The following is a 6,000-nucleotide window of genomic DNA, read 5'->3' as shown; positions in this document are numbered from 1 at the left end:
TGCAGGAATGAGAACACAAAAAAAGGCCCTGTTTTAGGTGTAAGAGTGTAAGAAAGACTTCTTGGAACAAAGTCTACATGAACTGACTCCTAACAATGAAGAGGAGTCTACTTGGAAGATGGCTCGGGGGGGGGGGGGGGCGTTCTCCACTGAGTGGGAACAGCAGCGAAATGGTGACAGAAAGAAAACTTGACTTCTGGAGAAGTCAAGTTTGGCATGGCTGCAATAAAGGATATAAAACAGAAGAATGGAGCAAGGATTGGAAAAATAGGCAAAATCTAAATTAGAAAGGTCTGTACATTATTCTAAGGAATTTGGACTTTTATATGTGGATATGACAGAAGGACTGAGGAATTTTAAAGAGATTGCAATGAAATTTCTTTTTAGAGAGCACACTCTTACAGTGTAAAAAATGGATTGGGGCAATATTTTAGATAAGGGAGATGGGTTAGAAAGCTACTCCAAGGTGCAGGTGAGAAATGACAAAAGCTAGAATTAAGGTTTGAACAGTGGTCATGCAGCATACTGGAAAGATCTAAGAGTTATTTAGGAGACAAAACTAACAATATATGAAGAGCAATTAATCAGGGGGTAAGAGAGAGCATTCTTAGTGTTAGTCTACTGCTAAGAAGCTGGCATTCTGGGTAACCTGAAAACTCCAGATAACGTGTCTGTAAGGCTGAAGTCCACCTGCAATGCCGTCCCATCTGCAACAAGCTGGGATCCCTGGACAACATCCCATCAACACAGTTCCCCCAAACTGTGACCAAATAAACTTTGGTTATCTGGTAAGCAGTCAAACATCCAGAACGAGCTTTTATGTGTTACCTAGATACTATAAAAAAGAACAGTATTAGACTAAGCTATTAGAGCAGTAACCAGTATAATTAATCTCCCCTGCCCCATTCCCCTGCTGTACTACTTGTACCTGTAGGATAGCATGTATCACTGTATATTATTAACTTGTCCCTATGGAGCACAGCTATTTATGCTGTTTCCCCCACTTGAATATAATCTCTAGAGGGTACAGATAGTAGCTTACACTTCTCTTTAACCCCGAGAGTACAGAACACCTAGCCGTATGCATGACAGGCACATAAATATTGTTTTGTATTGAAGTAGGCACAATTATGGCCAATTAGATATTACAGGGCTTCAAATTAGTTGTGGGAGGAATTACGCTAAATCTTTGCATGTGATGAACCTCAGGAGTGTGCAGGAATCTGTCAAAAATGTGATCCTCTGGAAGTAAGTACAGCTAGCTCTCAGGAGGCTTTATGGGGGAGGGGTGTAAAAGTATTGCCCAAAGATCTGCAGAAATGAGTAATAATCTCAGTTCTCTCAATATGCCTATTCATTCCTATGTCCAGCTGGTTACAAGAGAGGAGTAAAATCCCACAATTCATTCTAGTTCTGTTGAAATCTTACCATAAAAGTGGGGTTGTTGTTTGTAGTAATCCAATGTGACAATAGCTCTAGAAAGGCCAGATGAGAAATTTCTAGGACCCATTTCTTTGTGGTTTTAAACATTTAACTGAATGTAGAGTGCTGTTAACTAAATGAAAAAACATTTCATTTTTATTTTTCTGACATTTGACAAAACTTTTAAATGTAAGAAATTGTTTCCAGTTTGGATTGATGTCAGGTTTTAATCAGTATCTGCTCTCCTCTCCCCCATTTAATTTTGGTCATGGTCATTCACATTGAGTTATACAATCAACATATCTCACTCAAGTTACTTGCTTAAATACAGTGTATTTAAGACTGATTATCACCTCAGGCATAATTCACTACAGTAGTTTACCAAGTGACTTCCCCGTTGCTGGCCTCTTTCCTTTGGATTTCATTAAGTGTGTTGTCTCTTGAATGCTCTTGGTAAGCAGCACTTTCACCAAGATGTTCTACAAATATTCAGTTAGCATCTATCATGGGCAAAGCACTGATACAGGTGTTACAGAGGACATAAAGACAAATAAAACACTACCCTTTTTCCCTAAAATCTACAGTGTAACTAAAGAAATAACATAAGATATTGAAGAAAATCAAAAGAGGAAGGAAAGAAATTGCAGCTTAGGTGAGGTGAGAAGATACCATAGATGAGGGGCTTCTAAATCACAACTTAAAGGGTAAGATTCCTATGGGAGTCTTCCAGGTGGACGCAACAACATTGAACAATGGGTGGCCACTAAAGTTGAGACAAACCAAACAGAGACAAGATACAAAGCGCAGGGTATCAAATACTTAAAGAAGACTATAAACACTGGGGCATGAACCTCAGCACATGTTGTCCAGTGAAGACCACTCTTTAAAGTGTTATTTCAGCATATAATGATATGGCACGTATCATTAGTTTAAAACAAACAAAAAGTCAAGTAACATAAGATCCAGGGTGTCTATCCAAGCAGAAGCACAGCAGGTGAAAAAGGTTAATAGGTAACAGGTCACTGGGCCACCATGACCAGTTGAGCGGGTTGTATGTAGTCTATGTGACTGGCACTTCCTAAAGCTGTGCAGGGCACAACCCGTTCAAAAGTACTCAGTGAACCTGACAGTTTCAGACAGCTAAATACCTAGCTTTTGGGGAGTCTTGCTTTGCAAAAGGGAACTCATTCATGGTGAGGTGGAGCCAAGGGCAAGAAATCAAGTCTCTATTAAGTATATCAGTTGTATGGTTCAATCTCTTGAAATAATAAGGCAGAGATGCATATAGAGATGAACTAGGTACAAAACGAGGAATTCTATTACTGAGAAACATGGGGGGGGGGACAGAAGCACAGGTGAGCAGAAACAAATAATGTTGAGTGATGCCAGTCTCAAAATTAATATGATTCGGAGTGTAATTTGTATGGCCCCAAAGTATTACAAAGCCATGCCCTACACACCCCCAACCTACTGATGAAGTTTACCTGGCCACAGGATAGTATTATTAGAAACTAAAAAATGTCATCACATCTTTATTCAAGAGGAAAATGTTCAAAACTCAGTTTTTTAAAGGTCTCAGTGCCACTTTCTTCTCCCTTTCATTACAAATAACATTTCATGTTATAATTTTTAAAAGCTTTAAGCATTAGCCTGGAAATCCATGTCTTCTGAATACCAAATATTCTAATCGCAAATTCACTTTTTTTTTTTTTATGGGAGGGAGGATGGTCCTGAAGTGCAATCTGACCAGAGCACATAGAAGTTGTGTAAACAACCAGCCAGAGAAAATCTTTAGTAGGCCTTTTGACACATACTTTACTCATATTATCTTATTTAATCCTCACAAGAACCCTAAAGACAGTAATTATTTACACTCGCAGATAACACTTACTGAATGACTACTAAGTACAAGACACTGTTCAAAGCATTTTGTATGGACTATTACCTCATTTAAGCCACATGACAATCCTATGAGAGAAGTACTTTAATTATCTGCATTTGTACAGTTCTGTAGTCTGACTCCAAAGGCCAAGCTCTTACCCACAGCTTTCTACTGCTTTTGCAATTGACTTACATGGAATAAACAATATTTTTGATATTACTGTTAGAATTCCATCAACTATTATTTAATGAATACCTTAAAAGGAGCAGTAACGAGAAGAAAAGATAGGATTAAAATTGATTCTATGTGAGCCTGGATCCCAATAAGCCATTATTTTCAGAAAATTTAATGAGCTCTTATAATAAGTTGTTAAAAAATGCTAAAAAGAAACAATGCTATTCAAAGAATCAGAAAATATTAATGCAAAACAAACCAAAAAAAAAAAACCCAAATAAAATCAAGTAAAATGCAGGGAAATTAAGATTAGATAAATCATATCCTATGCCTGCCTAGGATTTAGAAAATGCAAACCAAATCCACCTGAAGAAAATTAAGCTTGTGGAAATTCTGCAATTTGATATAGGCAGGGGTTTAATTTTGGTTGAAAATGTTTCTAGATTTATCATGGGAAAAAAAAATCACTCTAAGTACGATAAGTGACCACACTGCTAAATTTGAGTAACTCAAGGTCTACATAGTTTATTAGTGTACATATTTAATCACAACTAATATGGTTTAAAAAATTTACATTCTGGTTATGTTAATTTCCAGGCTTCAGGGATTATTATACTGCTCATTTTCATATTAAAATCTTTTAAAGGAGGTAAGGTAGGGAAGGAGGAGGAAAAGGAAGAGACTTACTATTGAAGTTTAGATCAGGAAGTAAAACAAAGGCCACAAAGTGCAAAGAGCCCAGGTATGTGTAAGTAAGCTTTTTTTCCCCTTTGTTTCTAACCCATTTTTATACCTGGTGATTTCTTCCTCCAAAGTCTATTGCTAAAAAGGTAGAATCAGGGATACACACTTTCAGTCTTCTTATGTTTAAACAACTACACAAATTAAGAATTCATCCAACTATATACTTATGATTTTGAGGACTTTGCTATATGTAAGGTATATCCTGTCTCCGTGGCATTCTTTTGCTCAACTTTCTTTGTGAGATTCATTCATGTTGTTTTGTGTAACAGTAGCTCATTCATTCTTTTTACTGTATAGTATTGTATGAATGTACCACAACTATCCTTTTAATTGCTGTTGGACATCTAGAAAATTTTTAGATCCCACATGAATGCCTTTTCTGCTCACTATATTTCATGTACTAAAATATTACTTGTGTATTAGCCATCTTATACTTTAGGTATTAGCAAATTACCAGGCAACACTTATTTGGTGCTAACCAAGTCTACAGTGCTGAACTCTGTGCCACAATGATACAAAGATAGTTTTTTTCAGAAAGAGCACCTCAGAGTATAACAATGTTCGCTTAAGATGACCTTTTGTGAATCAATAAAGTATAGTATCTAAAGGATTGGTCTATAATTAATGAACTCATATAATTATTTCATAGAATTATTGTGAAGTGGGAAAAAGAACAAGAACCAATCTAAGTGGGATGGAGAACACTAATTCTCATAATCTGATAGACTCTGCAGATAAGAATAAAATTAATTTCAAACTCTATTACCTGTCAATGTTTATTGAGTCTTTACCAATTGCCAGGTACTATGCTAAGCCCTTCATATGTATTCTTTCATTTATCCTCACAATAGTCCTATGAGAGGTGGTACCATTATCTCTATTTCACAGATGAAGCAACTTGAGATTTAGAAAGGCAATAACAGAACTACTGAGTGGAAACTCCTGGACTTAAGCCAAAGTCTCAATGACATTAAAATATTTTATTTATTTATTTTGTAATGTTTATTTATTTTTGAGAGAGAGACAGACAGAATGTGAGCAGGAGAGGGGCAGAGAGAGAAGAAGAGAGAGAGAATCCCAAGCAGACTCCATGCTCAGCATGGAACCCAACTCGGGACTTGATCTCACGACCCTGAGATCATGACCTGAGCAGAAATCAAGAGTTGCACGCTCAACCAACTGAGCCATCCAGGCACCCCTCAACATATATCTACTGAGCACATGCCAAACACTGTTCACATTAGTAAACCAAATGGAAAAAAAAAATTTCCTGCCTTTGTAGTGTTTATATTCTAGGAAGACACTGACAATAAAAATGGACACAACAAATAAGTAAATTACACAGTTACATTAGAAGGGGAACAGTGCTATAGGGGAAAAGAGCAGATGAAGTAATTGGAAGTGTACAGTTTTGCAGCTTTTGTAGCAGGAGGTGACTCAGAGATGTAGGACAGTGGTCTAGTGACTGGGAGCATGTGACTAATATAGAGCCTGGTAGGCCCCTTTTCAAAAATTTTGGCTTTTGAGTGAAGGGGAAACCACCCTCCTTCTCCTGACAAATCTTGGCTAATTGTGATATGACTCCCTAAATAAATCTTAAAAGGGCACTGTGTAGTTGTTTAAACATAGGAAGAACAAAACTATGTATCTCTGGTTCTACCTTCTTAGCAGTAGACTATGGAGAAAGAAATCATCAAATATAAAAATGGGTTAGAAACAAAGGAAAAAAGCTTACTTATACACACACGCACATGCGCACGTGAGCGCGCGTGCACCCA

This window comes from Herpailurus yagouaroundi, unplaced genomic scaffold (genome assembly GCF_014898765.1).
Source record: "Herpailurus yagouaroundi ecotype Mexico unplaced genomic scaffold, PumYag 77, whole genome shotgun sequence".
Taxonomy (NCBI): Eukaryota; Metazoa; Chordata; class Mammalia; order Carnivora; family Felidae; genus Herpailurus; species Herpailurus yagouaroundi.
This window is presented reverse-complemented; position numbering follows the sequence as displayed.